The sequence below is a fragment of the Peromyscus eremicus genome, chromosome 8a (genome assembly GCF_949786415.1).
Source record: "Peromyscus eremicus chromosome 8a, PerEre_H2_v1, whole genome shotgun sequence".
Classification (NCBI taxonomy): domain Eukaryota; kingdom Metazoa; phylum Chordata; class Mammalia; order Rodentia; family Cricetidae; genus Peromyscus; species Peromyscus eremicus.
The window spans coordinates 92,911,971-92,929,888 of NC_081423.1; positions in this window are offsets into that span (position 1 = coordinate 92,911,971).

Sequence of the window (17,918 nt, forward strand, 5' to 3'; positions counted from 1 at the left end):
TATGTACATACTGGCAGCACTAAATGGACTCAGTGGGTTTAAAAAAGATGAGCACATGAAGTTGGGAGGGAAAAGTAGTCTGAGGGCATATGGGAGGAACAAAAGGGCCAATGTGATCAAAGCACATGACATATGTATATGAAATACTCAAAAGACAAAAAAGTTAAATTAAAATTTAAAAATAGTAATATTTATCACAAATTGTTAAATGTTCATGGTTTCCCCTTTATCCAGTGGTGGATATCTGAGGCCACTCTTTTAAATGGATTTTGATGGCTCTGCTTCCAATATAAACAGATTCACATCTCAGTGCTACCAATGATAAATTATGAATCTGAGGGAAACAGCTTAATTTCCCTGTTGCACTATTTTGGAATATTTATAATACAGATATTCTTTAAAATATTTCTGTGTTCCTTATAGCCATCATTTGTCATGGTTCTTCCTCATTCTACTTCTAATCTTGACCCCTTGGTTTATCAGACTTCCTTCTTGACTTTTTATACTTGTTGTTACTAGCATATCACTGCAGATTAACATATCTATGTGCCCCTGAAAGTCACATGTTGAGATCTCAATGCCTAAGTTGGTAACAGTGATGAGAACTGGCTCCTAGGATCAAAATTAGGTCAAGAGACTTCACAAGATCTGTTAGTACCCTTGTAGAAGAGACCTGAGACTCTTCAACCTTCCCACTATGAGGGGTTCAAAGAAAGGATTTTTCCCATGTACCAGACTCACTCTGGCTTAATCTTGGACTTCTATATCTCTAGAAATAAATTCCTACTTTTGATTAGTCAACTGCTTTATAGAACATTGTTAGAACAGCTCCCGAAGAGAGAGTATGTAGTTCTTGCTTTCTTTTCTCAGGATTCTGGTACAATGTGAATTTACCTGGAGATTTCCACTGTCCAGTTCCTCTCTACACCTTTGGGAATCTTCCTTTAATGAGTAACTAATCATGATGTACTCTGTAATTTATACAGTAAGAACTTGATGACTTAGTTAAGGTAATAATTGTTGACCTTGTTTTTTCAAACCTGCTTCTATTGTCCTTTTCTATGACTATTTTTAACAACAGAATAAGGAGTATATAAATAACACAAAGTCTGATGGTGGAAAGATGGCAATATCGCTTTTCCACTATAAAGGTAGGGAATTGATATGGTGATAACATGTAACTAAGACACAATATTAAAGATGTGATGAAGACAACTTGCGTGCATGACATAAATCAAAAGAAGTCATCATTCAGGCTACTGTTTGTGATGTTACCAATTTTTATTTTTATTGTTTGAGAATTTCATTCATGTATGTAAGGTGCTTTGATCAAACCCATCCTCACCCCATCTCCTGCTCTCTAATTTCTCCTCCATCACTCCTTATTTTTCCCTGCCAACTTCATGTGCTATTTTTAAAAACCCACCAAGTCCACTTAGTATTGCCTGTATGTACATGGATGTAGAACCATCTACTAGAGCATGGGTAGTCTCCCAGGGGCCTCATCTCTGAAGAAAACTGATTCTTCCTCTTCTAGTAGCCATCACTTGCCAGTAGCTCCCCACCTAGGGGTGGGACTTCATTAGTTGTTCCCTCATCCATGGTGGGATAATAACAGCATTAATAATTATTATGGAACTATCTTTAGTAATTGTTTTTCTATTAGAGGTTGAACATTCTTGGTCCCTATTGTGCCACCTTGTGGTCACAAGACAACACAAGTTTTCCCATGAAGTAAATCTCGTATGCTTTTCATTTCCCTCCACTTCTATGGAATATGTGGAGTATATGCTACCAATAGTAACCATAATCAAAATGTAACCATCAACTAACAAAGTAGTATGCGCTGAAGGCAAGTGGCACTCATCTAAGTGTGAACTGGGTGCACTTTATTTTTTGCTCTGCTACCTCAACCTAGACTACATATTTATTAGAAGAAGAAATTGGAATTCACACAGGCTATTGTTCTGGATCTACAAATACAGTCATGGAAATCTGGATAGTGTCCATTGAGAATCTAGTGAATGACTCATAAATCTATTTATTACAAGAAAAGTAGTCAGAATTTATGTATTAATCACCAACAGATTATAGAATGTTCATGCAAATACACACAGGGGAAATAGCTTATAAAACACAATTTTCATAACTGAGTGGACTTGCTTTGTAGGTATGCATGGAAATTACACTCTAGTAAATTATATGGACCTCAAAAATCTGTGATATTTGTGCACAAGATGTTTTTGTTTGGTTTTGTCTTCTAAATCCCCAGTTTGTCATTATCTGGATATGAAGAATAAAGAAAGATAGGCCTTTCCATCCTCCTACAGAGTGCTGCTTGCTAAGGACTAAATATTATACTTGAAAATCCAGAAATAAAATGGTTATGGTCTTATATCATCAAAGCCTGTTTGCCTTGGCAAACACAGTCAAGGATCAAAGTATTAGACAATAATGAAGTTCAACAGCTCTCTCGCTTTATTAAGGGGAGAGGGAGATATCCCAGGTGTATTGCCCTGTTAATATTGGCTTTAAATCTCCATCAATCGATTGATCCATCCATCCATCCATCCATCCATCCATCCATCCATCCATCCATCCATCCAGTCTCTGCTCTCTACCTGTTTCTTTGACATTATATCCATCACATTCATTCTCTACCGATTTGGTGAGTATTAAGTATCAATTTATAGACTCTGAAATCACCTTGGAGACAGACCTCTGAGCATGCCTGGGGGAAATTATCTTTATTGTGTTAAATGAGATGGAGAAAATCCATCCATGCTGGGTGGTGACCACTCCCTGACTAGAATCCTAGAGTCTGTCAATGGAGAAAGGGCATTGAGCATCAGGATGGATTCCTCTCTCTCTGTTTCCTGACTATGAATGTCATGTGACAAGCTAATTCAAGTACCCAACACCTTCACCCCCTTACTACAGTGGAATGTATCTTCAAATGGGAGCTGGAATAATCCCTTTCTCCCTTAAGTTGTATTTGTTAAAGTTTTTTTTTTAATAAAATCAGAACTATAAATACAAGAAACTAAGCTATGTATCTTCTTTAGTTCCTATATACCCTAGTCTCCCTGCATATTTGTTTCTCACTCTCTTTCTCTCTTGTTCTTACCATCTAACTTACACTAAAATCTATGATAGTCAGTGATCTTGATGTGAATCCAAACTCTTTGGATTCCTCCATGTGGCTTTAGGAAGATAAACATAAACATTTAAGCCCTTTCCTCACCCACTGAATTGGGATTAAAGTACTTCCCATGCAAAATATGACAATTAAAATGACGCATCTTATGCAAATGTATTTCACTTAAAATGTAAAATAAAATAATTAAATAAAAACAGAACAAAAAAATAAAAATAAAATAAAAATAAGAATTTAAATATGAAAAAATAAACCTCTAAAAAGCAGAGAAATTGACTAATACATTGTACCTATTTTTATTTTTGCTGTATGAAAAAAGTGAGGAGTTTTTAATATCCCAACCATGATCTTAAGAGGTGTTAACAGCCTTGTTTATAGGTCTAATGTATCCTTAAATGAGAGCTGTTTCCAAATAGTTTAAAAATAGAATCTTGCACGTACCTTTTTGAAGCAGCTGCCTTATCAACACAGCACACAGAAGAAGGGTGCCCTGCCTACAGTCCCAGGTTGTTAAGGGGCAAAACTAATTAAAGAATCCGTGCTTTCTATTTCTATATTCTTATTCATAGTTCGTGGCAATGAATAAAAATTGTAATTCTGAACCAAAATTATTTCTCCTCTTCCTCTCTTCCCCTACTTGCTTCCTTTCCCCCCCTTCATTTCTTTGTTCCTTTGTTGCTTCCTTTAATTCTCCTCATTGGCATCCTCTCTCTCTCTTTTTTTAATCTTTGTGGTCCAAGCTAGACTTAACACATCTGATAAGAAAAATGAACTGCCATTAGTCAGTACCTGAATTTTTAAAACAATAAAAATTTCATCTATTCCTATATTGAGAGACTACCATATGCTGAGTCATTCACAGACAATATAACTCAATAATAAACTAATAGAAACAAATCTTGTCATTATGCAACCTAAAGTAAGAAAAACATAAAGCGAAGAAACAATATACATATTTATGACCGAGTTATTTGCTTAAAGGAATTTATTCACTCTTGCTACAATGGGCTCAGCCACCCAGGCAAGAGACAGTTAAACATGCAGAGACCTGGAGGAACAGTTCCAAACAACTATCAGTGCCTGAAGCAGAATCTGAGAATCTGGAACAGAAGCAAAAGTTGTTTTGACTGGGATGTGTTTCAATATCTAGTTGATACCAAATGGGAGCTAAAAGTAGAAAGAGTATGTGTGAACTTGAAATTGTGGGAGATGGTCAGACCTGAAGTTATAAATTTAAAAGCTGTTTGCATATGAACTTGTTTAGCAATACAAGTCAGGCTTGGATCTCCTAAGGATCAAATAGCAAAAGAGAATCATGGAACTCTAAAGAGCCAGTGCCCATCAACACTGTGTGGTTCAGACATAAAATAATGTATTAAAGAACAACAAGAAGGAGGCATAAGAAAAGAAGGGTTGCTTAAAATCCAGATGAAGAATACAGTCCAAAACAGAGAGTAATGGGTTGCTGTGATACAACTACAATGTCTTTGAAATAAAATATCGGAGGTAAGTGTCTGACTGAAGGGCTCTACTTGCAGAATGGTGAGAATGTAGAGATAAGTTTTGGAAGGTACAAATATCAAAACAGTAGCCACACAGAGTAACTATGAATGAGAGCTAGAAGGTCAAGGGAAGCTTACATTTGCAAATTCCTTTCTTTTCTTAGTTGGAGGTAGTTTATTATACTGATGAACAAATGGGAATGATGGCTTGCTAAGGAAAAATAGATAACAGGAGAAAACCAAAAAGGAATGAAACGCTTCGAGCATAGGAGAAAGATTACTACGTAGTCTATAAGTAGCAGATGGTAGCATGTCACCTTAGCTGCAGATACCACTGGGGAATAGCATCAACAGGTGGATGCTTCCAATTTTTTTCTGAAATTCAATGAGAAGTAAGATAATTGTAGGAAAATGAAAAGTATTGTCAGAAATTTGAGGAGGAGGGAAGATTTGTATGCTTATTACTTATCCTAGAGATCAGGAGATAGAGTGGACTAGGGATAAACAGGACTGGCCTGGAGTGAAAAGTGACACCTAGAATCCCAGCATTCCAAGTCTGAGATAGGAGGATTGGCCACTAAAGGACTGGTAGGGTAAAGGGAAGAGTTGATGAAGATGAGTCCTATGTAAACCCCCAATGTTGACTGCCCAGCACGTGGTGCAGAAGTGCGGAGTTCCAGGCATGACTTCCCTGTACATCAAACTCGGGTACAAAAGAGAAAAAAGAATCAAAAGTCCTGAGTGTGGTCCCGGTCAGCCCTCACACGTTTTGCTCACTCCGGGATGAAGAGAGGGTAACTGAGAGTATTACCTGTATCCCTTTCATGGCAGGAAGGAGGTTGCTCTGGTCATTGTCTGTGAACAACCCTTCTCATTTTTTTGTTAATAAATTACATTCATATAAGATAATATAAAAATAATAAACAAGACTTAATTTCTTGGCATTGTTGATAATCTCAGTCCCTTGGGAGGTCTGAGTACATTCCCCTCCTCTCTATGTTTTATGTTGCTGATGATTGAGACCAGGGCTTCAAACACAACAGACAAACGTTCTACTCCTGAGGTACGGCCCCCCTTTGGGGATCAGTATTTATTTTCTTCATGTTTGTTTGCTTTGAAGTTTAGTTGCTAAAAGCTTATCATTTGAAACATGCACTTCACTTTCTCTATGCTTGGGTTTCACTTTTATACATGGCAGATGTGTTAAGGCTTCAGTGAGTGAGACTGATTTTATCTGCTATCGAAACATCAATTGCAAGGATCTAGAAATAAGTGGCTAGGCCACTGCGTGGCTAAAGACCACCATTCCATGACTTCAGTAGCCAAGTGAGCAAGAATGTCTAACCTCACCACAGATTCTAGCTCTTCCTTTATAGGGTCAGCTTTTACAACCAACTGTTGAAGGGAAATTTGCAAACTGTGTTAGGATTCTCTCAGAGATACTTATCCCAGCCCACAACTCTGTATACTATTTCATAAGCTTTCATATATCATTTTAAAACATGATAAAAAGGAGTCTCAGCTGTGAATATATGAACTACAAAAAAATGAATCTGTTTAAATCAAGCTTCCAATGAGTGGTAGGCAGTGGATAACATGGATTGGTACTAGAGAGAAACAGCTATCAGCTGATAAAGGAAATATCAATCAAATATTTGCTTTTCTTCTTGATGATTTAACATTTTTTCATCTATAGATGTGAATTTTTTTCTTACACATCGCTGTGTAAATTCAAGTTGATACTTTAGTTAAAACCCCACTCCAATTGTAAATCCTATTAATGATTACTTTCTGATCAACTGGTCCTTTCCCCTACTGACTTTTGGGAGGGTGGAGAGGGGTTACTGGGGCAGATTTTCATGGATTTAGTGCAATTGCCTTGGTTTTTTTGTATACTCTTTCATATCCCTTTAGTGTAAAGCTCTTTTAAATTGGGCTTTTAAATATATTTTTTTCATAATTTCAAAATTCACTCTTATGGAGCACGTAGCAATGTTAAAATCTATCTCAGTGTATCTACCAGAATATGAGACAAAAGAGGCTCCCCTTTGATTGACAAAACCATCAAAAGGTATAGTGGTGGGTTTCAGTCCTGTGGCAGCTTTTTCATGACACAGAATGTGCTTGAGTATATATTAGGGTATGCATCACAGCTATTGTGGTGACAGATGAATAATGTTCCATGTGTGACTTAAACTAGTTATGATGTAAACAAAAACTGGAGTGCATTTATTGTTCTTGCCACAATATAATTCAATATTTGGTTTATAGTAAAGTTGCTATGAGGTAGCTAATGCATATCATTGATTTTTGTTAAATCCTGTGATGGCTAATCTTGATTGTTTTCATAATTTTAGTAAACTTGACACAAACCTAGATGTATTTGGGAAGAGGGAATCCTAATTGAGGAATTGCTTCTATCAGAATGACCTGTGGGCATGTCTGTGAGGGCATTTTGGAGACTGATGATTGATGTGGGTGGCATTAGCCATAGGCAGGTAGTACAGGGCTGAATAAGAAAAGCAGCTCATCAATCCAGAGAAAGTATGACAATAAGCAGCATTCCTTTGTGGTATCTGCTTCAGTTCCTGCTTTGAATTCCATCCACAAGGGACTGAAACCTGGAAGCCAACTAAACCCTTTCCTATCCAGATTGGTTTTGGTCAGTGTTTATCACAGTAATGGAAAAAAAGTAGGACATTAGTTGACTTGATTATATCCGGGGTCAAGGAAAAGACATACCTCTTGGAGGGCCTGTAGGGCATTTTGGACAGCATTAACTGAAGGGGGAAGACCCTCCCTCAGAGTAGCAGACGATTTTGGCCACAGTCCAGACATAAAAAGGTTACAGGAAAAAGCAGTGTTGCTTTTGAGTGTGACCACTGTTTGGGCTGCTACTGATGCTGCCCTCTTACAGTGATATCACAACCAACCTTCTTGGGCTTTCCAATATGGACTGAAGACCAGCAGCTCTCCAGCAACCTTACAAGCCTTCAGCAGCAGATTGGGATGTCTGAGGCATCCAGCCTCATGGACTGAGCAGCTGCTGATTTTTCAGCCCTTCCAGTGTGCAGACACCCTTGGCTGGACTATGAAGCCTGTTATCAGATAAACTAATCTAATAAACCTTGATGTACTATATTCATTCTACTTCTTCCATTCATCTAGAACATCTTAAGTCGTTACATGTAAATGATAGAGCCTTACAGACAATTGTTCATACGCTTATTGATTAATGTTCATAGTGGATCATTCTCAAAAGTGTCAAACTCTTTGTATCGTTGGTTGTTAATTACTATCAGTCAAATCCAATACTCAGTTTGTCCCAGGTGTCTACATGTGTACTGAAAGGCAGAACACAAGTGTCTTTAAATTCATGCATAATTTGGAGTCCTGAAAAAAGAGCAAGTAATGGTCTTTAGTACAGCATAATTTGTTCTGAATATTATAGTGTTAATGATGTTGATAACAGTAGCTATGATGCAGGTATCTTTGGATCCAAGAGAAGGAAAAAATAGCGTTGAACATCCAGTGGATGAAACCTCCAGATCATATAGAACTAAGAGAATGAGAGTTAACTGGCTTCATACAATCATTGCTTAAAGGATATGATTCTCAAAAACCTTACATTCAGTTAGAACTTTTTTGAACTGAGCCTAGCACTTTCATTTCTAGTAGATGAAATTCTTCAGAGGATTAGATCACATCTGGGGAAATTTCTGAACTTTGGTTGTCCAAAAAAGATCATAGAACAAATAACCCTGAAGTAATTCATAAGGAGAGCCTTGATCCACACCCTGTCTCCTAATCACAGGATGAAAAAAGGATAAGACGAACAAGTTTATTCCTAGATGTTTGATGTACATTTAACCAAAAACTCACTACTTTTGGGAGCTTGAGAGATGACCCAGTAATTAAGAGCACTTGCTGCTCTTGTAGAAGACTCTGGCTCAGTCTCCAGTCTCTACATAGCAATTCATAATTGCCTATAACTCTACTTTAAAGGGATTCAATACCATCTTCTAGAGTCCACAGGCTCCTGCTTGTACATAGTTCATATATTCATGGAGGCTCATGCTCATATACATAAAACTTTTGTTTCTTAAACAAAAGTGCTTAATACTAAATGCATAGAGTTTAGAAGGATCCTATTTTGTTTTAAGTAATAAGCATTTTGTTTATTTAAAATGTGTGTGTGTGTGATGCATGCATATGTGTGGAGGGTAATGAATTTGCCTTTACATGAGTGTGTGGAGGTCAGATGTCAATGTTTGGTGTCTTCCTATTGCCCTTCACCATATTTTTCAAGGCAGGGTCTCTCACTAAATCTGGTACCAGCTATTGCAGCTAGATTCACTGGCTGGCCCGCAATACCCTTGGATTCACCTGTCTCACTATCTCAAGAATTGAGGTTGCATGCATATTCCACCATACTGGGCTTCGTGTGGGTTCTAGCTGTCTGATCATAGGGTCTCAGGCTTGCTTACAAAGTACATTACCCATTTAGTCATCTCCACAGATCCTCTTTTGTTTTTACTAGAGTATTTTTTGAAACAAAAGATTCCATCAACATTATTGGGCAGGTTTTTGTTTTTAATATGATGAATATTCCTTCAAAAATTTCTCATGGATTTCCATAATTCATTGTTTTTTAAAGTCCATTTTAATTTTATCCTCTAATTTGTGTTTCTCTTAAAAGCTGTTGTAAATTTTTACCTACACATGATACATGATTTGGATGACTAATGATTCTCTATGTGAGCAGACTAATCAGACTATCTAACTGTTCTTGAAAGCCTTTCGTTAAAAGATTAGTTTGGGTAAGATGTGATACGACCAAAATAAACATTTTTACGAAGATTTTTCATGTATACCAGTATCCATCTGTGATAGGCAAAGCCAGTACACTAGAGTTAATAACAGGATGCAACCTCAGCTCTCTTACTTTTTAAGAAAAATATTCAAATGAGAATTTAAAATGCCCTATGCATTTAATACTGGTGTGTGCTCATTATTTAGAATATTGGCAGTCATAAAGAGATTTTAATACAGCTATGTAATATCCTTTGCCCATGTTCTCCCCCATACCACTTGTATTAGTTATTTCTTCGTTCTGATGAAATAATGTGACCAAAAGCAGCTCACAGGAGAGAGAGTCTATTTCATCTTACAGTTCCAGAGGTAGAGTTCATAATGGCTGGGGAACCATGGCAGAAGGCAGCTGCACAACACACAGGAATTAGAAAGAGAGGGAGGGAAGGAAAGAGAGAGAGAGAGAGAGAGAGAGAGAGAGAGAGAGAGAGAGAGAGAGAGAGAGACAGAGACAGACAGAGACATAGAGACACAGAGACACAGAGAGACACAGAGAGACACAGACACATAGAGAGAGAGACAGAGACAGAGACAGAGAGACAGAGAGAGAAACTGTAAGTGGAGTGAGATTGTAAACCCTCAAAGCCCACCCCTAGTAATATACTTCTTACAGCAAAATTGAACCTCCTGAAGGTTCTATAACTCACTCTATACAATGCCAACCAATTGGGGACAAAGTATTTCAACACATGAGCTTATTTAGGACATTTTTCTTCCAAACTACAATATACTTTACTCTCCTCTCTACCCACTTCCTGGTGGTCCTCTTTATTCCCCTTCTACTTTCACAACACATACATACATGATTTTATATATCTATAAATAAAAGAAATGTGATATTTGTCTTTCTGAGCCTGCCCTTATTTGCTTAGTATTATCATCTCCAGTTATAGCCATTTTCTTCAAATGGCATCCTTGCATTCTGTTTGTTTTCTTGTTTAATGATTTTGTGTCTTTGGGAGATTCTCCTCTGAGCCTTGAATCCACAGCACTCCCACCACTCCTCTCCCTCCCCAACTCCTTTCATCCTCACGGCTCTCAAAATCATAATTCATGTTTAATTATTATTGCTACATGTATATACGTATGTATGTATAACTTACTGAGTCCATTAAGCTTTGCTTCTATGTACATGAGTGAAGACAAGTATGATAAGTTACACCCTGAATTTCAAACCTTCCCTATAAGGCCAGGGATTTCACTTGCTATGAGTGCAGTCATGTAACCATGTTCTTTATTCTTTGTAAGTCACACATCTCTGCTTTGGTCCATCTTCTTGACAAAGATACACTTAGTCCATTCTTAATGCTCCCTCTTGTATTGTTTGTCATGAACAAAAAGCAATGAACATGTTAGCGGACTTTAAAGAGTCTCCCAGTGATCCTCTTGCTCAAGCTTTCATTATGCTTTTTCTGTCTTGGCCACTACTTCCATTTTAATTCCCTTCTTCATTCGCATGTCTAATAGAATTAACAATCTTCAAACATTCAAAAACACAGCTTTTCTAAATAGCTACTTATGGTGGTATTTTACTTGTACTGAAATGTGATTTTAACTGTATGTTAATAAATAAAGTTGCTCAGGGGTCAGAGCTATTAGAGCCATAGCAAGAGCGTGGTGGTGGTGGTGGTGGTGGTGGTGGTGGTGGTGGTGGTGGTACACGCCTTTAATCTCAGCACTTGGTAGACAGAGCTAGGTAGATCTCTGTGTGTAAAAGGATACAGCCAGCATTGGAGACACACGCCTTTAATCTCAATACCAACCATAGAAGACCTGGAAGTCTCTATAGATAGGCAGTGACGAGGCAGTCATGTGTTTGGGTTTACAACCAATGAGAAGGCAGAACAGAAAGACTATTTAAAGACATACACACAGGAAGTAGGTCCCTTTTGGAGAGCTCTCTTGGCTGAAGAGGATCCCTGAAGCAGGAAGGGTAAGGCTTTTAGTTCTGACCTCTTGGCTTTCTTCTCTGAATCGGCTCTGTGTTTCTTATTTAATAAGACGGTTGGTTACATCTACAAATGGCGCCCAACGTGTTGGCAAGAGTTTCCACCTAAAATCTGAGTAAAAAGACTCTAAAACGGAGCTAAAAACAGTTCCTAGTTGTCTCTTTCAAGCTAGCAGCAGCCTGCGTGCTTGAGCTACTATGGCGGGTTCCTGGCATGCACGCTCCACCTGCAGTATGGCGGGAATGAGGCCTCTGCAAGTGGCACATTAAGCTGCGTCATGGATTTAGCCTTTGCTAGTACAAAACAAAAAGAGGTTTCTGGGCTACATGCTGCTTTGATAGAAGCATAGACCCACTATTTCTGAGAGTTGATGGCTCCCAGAGCTGGCGGAAAACATACAACTGCCATGTTGGGAAGCTGAAGTGGGCGGAGCCAGCAGCCACAGTGCCATTTCAGTCTTAGAATGCTGCAGTTTAAAGTAATAGGCTCAAGGTAATATAAAAAATAAGCCACGTAAAGATGGCTACCACACAGAGAATCTGGATTATGTTCTCTTTGATATTCATAACTGAAGAAAAACATTTGATTGCAAAAGCTGTTGAGTTATGCCAAAATGCATATTTTAAAGGTACCTTGACTTCAAAATTTGGATGTAAGGATATATTACTTTGGAAAGGAGGCTCTGCTTTTGTTTCCACAGAAAGCCAGAGGCTATGGATTTGTTCCAGATTAAGATACATCAGGTTTGACCAACCAAGACCCCCTGAAAGGTCTCTGATGATACCATGGCCCAGATGATCCAACATCCAGAACTGTTTCAAGGCAACTGGCTCAGACAATACACCCTCATGGACTACTCCATAATCCTAAAATTTTCTTTGTGTCCCCATAAGATACAGTGCCCCCCCTCCAGCAGGAAGTAGTGAGAGAAGCTACGCCCACATCCCCAAATATATCAAGCTGGCTTTGGAGATGTGTAAAAGTTAAAACCTTCCTCTTAAAAAAAAAAAAAAAAGATAAGGGGAAGTGCTGTGGGATGGTCTGTATGTCAAATTACTCTGATTGGTCAATAAATAAAACACTGATTGGCCAGTGGCTAGGCAGGAAGTACAGGTGGGACTAACAGAGAGGAGAAAAGAAAGAAGAGGAAGGCGGAGGGAGACACTGCCAACCGCCACCAGGACAAGCAGCATGTGAAGATGCCGGTGAGCCACAAGCCACGTGGCAAGGTATAGATTTATAGAAATGGGTTAATTTAAGATATAAGAACAGTTAGCAAGAAGCCTGCCATGGCCATACAGTTTGTAAGCAATATAAGTCTCTGTGTTTACTTGGTTGGATCTGAGCGGCTGTGGGACTGGAGGGTGAGAGAGATTTGTCCTGACTGTGGGCCAGGTAGGAAAACTCTAGCTACAGCTGCTGTTCTAGACATTTGAATCCTGGAAGTACTCTTGGGAGAGTTTGCATGTAGATAAAAGAGGGAAGAGGTTAGAGGACCACCACCCGGCAGACACTGATAGGATATTGCTGCAGCCCACCTATGACACACTGACATCTGTGGGCTCCATACTCAAAGTCTTGGCTACTCAGATGCATCCAAGACCAAAGGCAAGGGTGGAGTTCACCCTGCTGTGACAATGGATGAAAACATACTAAAGAAGAATAGGAGATGAAAAACATAAAAAAAAGTATTGCTATGTGAAGATGGGATCTAAGGTGTAGGAAGAGAAAAGCTGCAGCCTGTCCCTGCCCACACTCCTGGCAACCTCCGAATAAGAGCTCATTTGCAGCCAGCTTCATCATCTGGGAAATCTTCTCCTGCATGGCTAGGGTAGGAGACTAAGGTATTGGCTTTGCTTATTTTTTTGGTTCATTTGACAGACAGTGTTTCTCTATTTGCCCCCAACTACTTCTCACTTGCCTAGGCAATACTCATCCTGTATTTTGTAAAAAACATACCAGAGCATTTGGTTTGATGAAAGACTATAGTATCAGGGTCATTGACCTGGTTAGTTTTGTGTCAAACTGACACAAGCTAGAGTCATTTGGGAAGAGAGTCTTTCAACTGAGAAAGAAAATGTCTTCTTAAGATTGTCCTTGCTGGGCGGTGGTGGTGCACGCCTTTAATCCCAGCACCCGGGAGGCAGAGCCAGGTGGATCTCTATGAGTTTGAGGCCAGCCTAGTCTACAAAGCTAGATCCAAGACAGGCACCAAAACACCACAGAGAAACCCTGTCTCAAAGAAAAAAAAAAAAAAAAAGATTGGCCTGTAGGCAAGTCTGTAGTAAATTTTCTTAATCAGCTATCCAGGGTGGAGGCCCAACCCATTGTGGGTGGTGCTACCTCTGAGTAGTCCTGGATGTACAGGAAAGTAGGCTGAGTAACCCAGGAGGAGCACTCCTCTATGAATTGTGCTTCAGTTTCTTCCTGTTTGAGTTCGTGCTCTGATTTCCCTTGAAGATGTACTGCAAAGTAAAAGATTAAATAAACACTTTCCTCCCCAAGTTGAATTTGATCTTGGTGGTTATCACAGCAATAGAAAAGTGACTAAGACAGTCAGGTTTTCCTTTTGTTTTAACAAAGAAAGTGCAGTAGTTTTCATGTACGACTCATAATCCAAGCCATCAAGTTGAGATTGAGACAAAATACCTATAATGCTAGGACTTGTCAGCCAGATTGAAACCACAGAATGCTGCTCCTTGCAATGCAACCCTTGAAGTTATTTTTCCATGATGTAATAGACCTTTCAGATTTCTTTGAAAGAAAACTCACCAGCAGATCTGTCCTAACTGGAGTGTTATTGACATCATCTGCACAGGGTGAAACCGTGTCCTGCAGGGACAAGGTTTTTGATACCAGAGGCATTAGTTACGGGGGCTGTCATTGTTGTTGTTCCTTGCAAGGAAGAGAATTAAAGTGTATTCACACTAGGTCATGTGTAAATTTATGCTGTTTTTACTGGCTCTTAACCCTTTTCCTTCCAGGAATTGTTAAGTTCCTCTGCAGTCATATATCAGCCCTTGGGTATGTTCTCACCAAGGGTGACTGTTTGACGGTAAGGCCTCTCGGTAGCCCAACAGAATAGAAGCCAGGTCATGCAACTGGTTCCCTGGAAATTACGTAAGAGAAATAAATACCCTGGTATTTCAGAAAGGAAATTATGAAACTCTCATCAAACATGGGTTCATAGACTCTCCTAAATTCTCCTGTGAGAAAAAAGGGTTCATGAGGGGTCCTCAATAGAGTCATAGGTAAATGGTTGTGCCTGCGAGAGCTCCGGTTCTTAACTACTGGAAATAGGTTATAGGTCAAATTGCCTTCTGAAGGAGATCTGGAAGGCGGTCCAGGTGAAAGAGAAAGCAGGGTCATCTGTCCATTCCTACAGGTCTTTATTCTATCCTGTTCCTCTTCATCCCTCTCTTCGTCCTTGTTTTCTTATCCTCTTCCCCCTCTTTCTCTTCTACTCATCCTCATCTTCCTCCTCCCCTTCTTCCTCCTCCTTCCCCCGTCCTCTTTCCTCCCTTTCCCCCTTCTTACCTACAAGTCAACTCATCAAGAATTGCTTTCCATTATGATGAAATATTCCTAAACCGATCTATTTTCCTTCCAGACTGAATTGTTTCATCCTGTGAGTCTGGCTGGGCTTATTTTGTCAGATGTGCCTAGTGCTTTTCTGGCATGTTCCTTTGACATGTGATGCTTTTTGGATGAAGCTAGAATCATGCAAATCTTGAGCTTCATTTACAGAGATGAACCAAATGCAAAAATACAGTAACAGTCATACATAGGGAGCCTTACCTGGATCACCACTACATTTGAGTTTTAATTTTCATGGAGTGGATCTTGCAATGATGTAGGGGCCGTGGAGAGGAAAAAATGAATGAGGTGGAGCAACGAACGTACAAGGAAAGAAGTTAGAACATTGCGAGTGGTGAGCTAAGTTCTGTGTGTACATCACTTAGGGAGGAACAGTGATTCATTCTGAGCCCAGGATTAAGGAGACTTTTATAAATCTCTGTCATGTTGCCTGGATTTTGCAACTATGGATACAGCATTGGTGACTAAGCTCAAATCCACTGAGCTAACTGACATTGTGAACAGGCAGATGTTCTGATTGCTCCTAGAAAGAAATGCAAAGAATACTGTAATCCTGCTCTTCTCTATGGGTGCTACTGAAGTTATGTGTCCTTAGCTTGTATGTTACTGGAAGGTTGAAACCACTTAGCCTCAGATTTTTGTAGGTGGTTCAGCCTTCCAAAAATTTCCGAGGGAGGTGTCAGTATCTCTTTAGGATTTTTCACACTTCCAATGTAGAAGAAATGTATGTGCAGTGGGTGCAGTGGGTTAGTAGGCGACTTTTAAAGATACGTATTGTGAAATGTAACTGAGCTTAAAGCATCAAGAAATCAGATTGAGGGATGTTTCTCAAATAGAGAATCTTTGAGATGACCACTGCTTTTTCTGTCACAACATATCATTGCAAATCAAAGCTTGGCCCTCTCCTTTCCTTTATGGGGTTTGCATATATTATTACTGGACTCTCTCTCTCTCTCTCTCTCTCTCTCTCTCTCTCTCTCTCTCTCTCTCTCTCTCTCTCCCCTAATATATCAGTGTATCCTTTCCTTGATGCATAATGGTTATATATAAAAATGATTTACAGGAAGAGCAATAGATTGGGGTTTGACATTTTCCAAGTGGGGAAATCCATCATTTTCCAAGGAGCTATTTGGAAGCATGACTGTTATGTGTCTGTTAACACACAAACAACATTTAATCTCAGCAAATGCAAAAGCTAGTTTTCTTAATTGAGTCCTATTGGCCAAGGTGCCTTAACAACCACCGTGTGTCTTCATGTATTTCAGCAGGCTGGCAGGGAAATGGTCATCAGGCTACAGAGGCATTATTTATGGTGTCAGTTCCTGCTTTGCTAAAACTTGGTGACTCAGTTATGCAAACCACACAATAGAATAGACTGCTATATAAATGAAAGCTTGAAAATGAGATCCTTACTGATAAAAAAAATCAGGAGCTGAAGGCCTGGCAATAGAATACAAATGTGTAAGGAGTTTAGAGTCAATTTCCAACCTCGGAAACAATTTTAAAACACTTGCTTATGTGTGTGACTCATTTAAATGTGATGCACACTTAAAACAGAGAGAGTGTGGCTCAAACCTAAGTGCAAAGAAAAATACCGGGATTTGATCTGCATAAGTCCATTAAAATACCAAAAAACTTACAAATGAGCAATGACATTATTTGAATTTTTAAAAATCGTATCGCACTTTTACAGTTACATTGTTACTGCCAGTGTTGCTGGTGATAATTGGGTATACCTCTTTGATTTTGTATAGTTATAACACCAGTTTTAATGATTTGCAGCCTATAAAGACCTTTGATTCTGGGAGGGAGGATGCCTGTTTAGGGAAGGAAAACTGGTCAATGCTAAAGAAAACCCACAGATACTGATCAGATTTGTTTTTAAAATAGAAAGCATGAAATTTGAGCCAAAGAATTAGAGCTGGGTATTAGAACTAATTAGAACAAAAAGTCAAAGTTTATGTATTTCAGAGTCATGGAAAATGATGTAGGGAGAAGTAGTAAGTGACTGTAGGTAAGTCCTTCTCTGTTTGTAGAATAACGTTAGTAGGGATACCATGAGAGTTGCATCCTGCACAGAAAAGTGCAGGGGATGAGATGTTAGATTTGGCTTAGAATTCATGTCATCAGACTCCACACTTGTGAGGAGGTTTACCAGAATATAATTTTTATATCTCTATTTTTTTAAACTTAAAATGGGGATTTGGGAAATTATAGTTAGCAAAAAAAAAAAAAAAAGACAACAACAAAAATGACACGAAAATGGAAGATAACATGGTATGGCTGTAGCCAGGAGCCAACGATGAAGAAATGCCAGTCTGATTAATGTTCCAGTCTCCCTGCATCCACCCTTATTCTTGTGGGGGATTTGTAGAGTTCATGCTCTGTGAAGAATTAACTGTTGACTGGTTGTCCTTACACATTGAAAATACCCAAAGTTTAGTTTCTGTGAGTACCTCTTTAAAAAATCCGTGTGTGTGTGTGTGTGTGTGTGTGTGTGTGTGTGTGTGTGTGTGTGTGTATACATGTGTAGGTGGGAAGTAGGTGTATTCATGCAAGCCAGAGGGCAACGTCCATTGCTCTTCCTCATCATTTCTCTATTTTATTGTTCTGATTTGAGACAGAGTGTTTCACTGAACCTGGAGCTTACCAATTGACTACATGGGCTGGACAGCAAGCCCCAGTGATCTTCTGCTCTCTGCAAGCCTAGAGCTGAGATTTCAGGCATGTGCCACCATGTCATGTTCAGCTTTTTACATGATCACCAAGGATCTGAACTCGGGTCCTTATGCTTGCATAACAAGCACTTCCCTACTGTGCTGTCTTCCTAGCCACCATGAA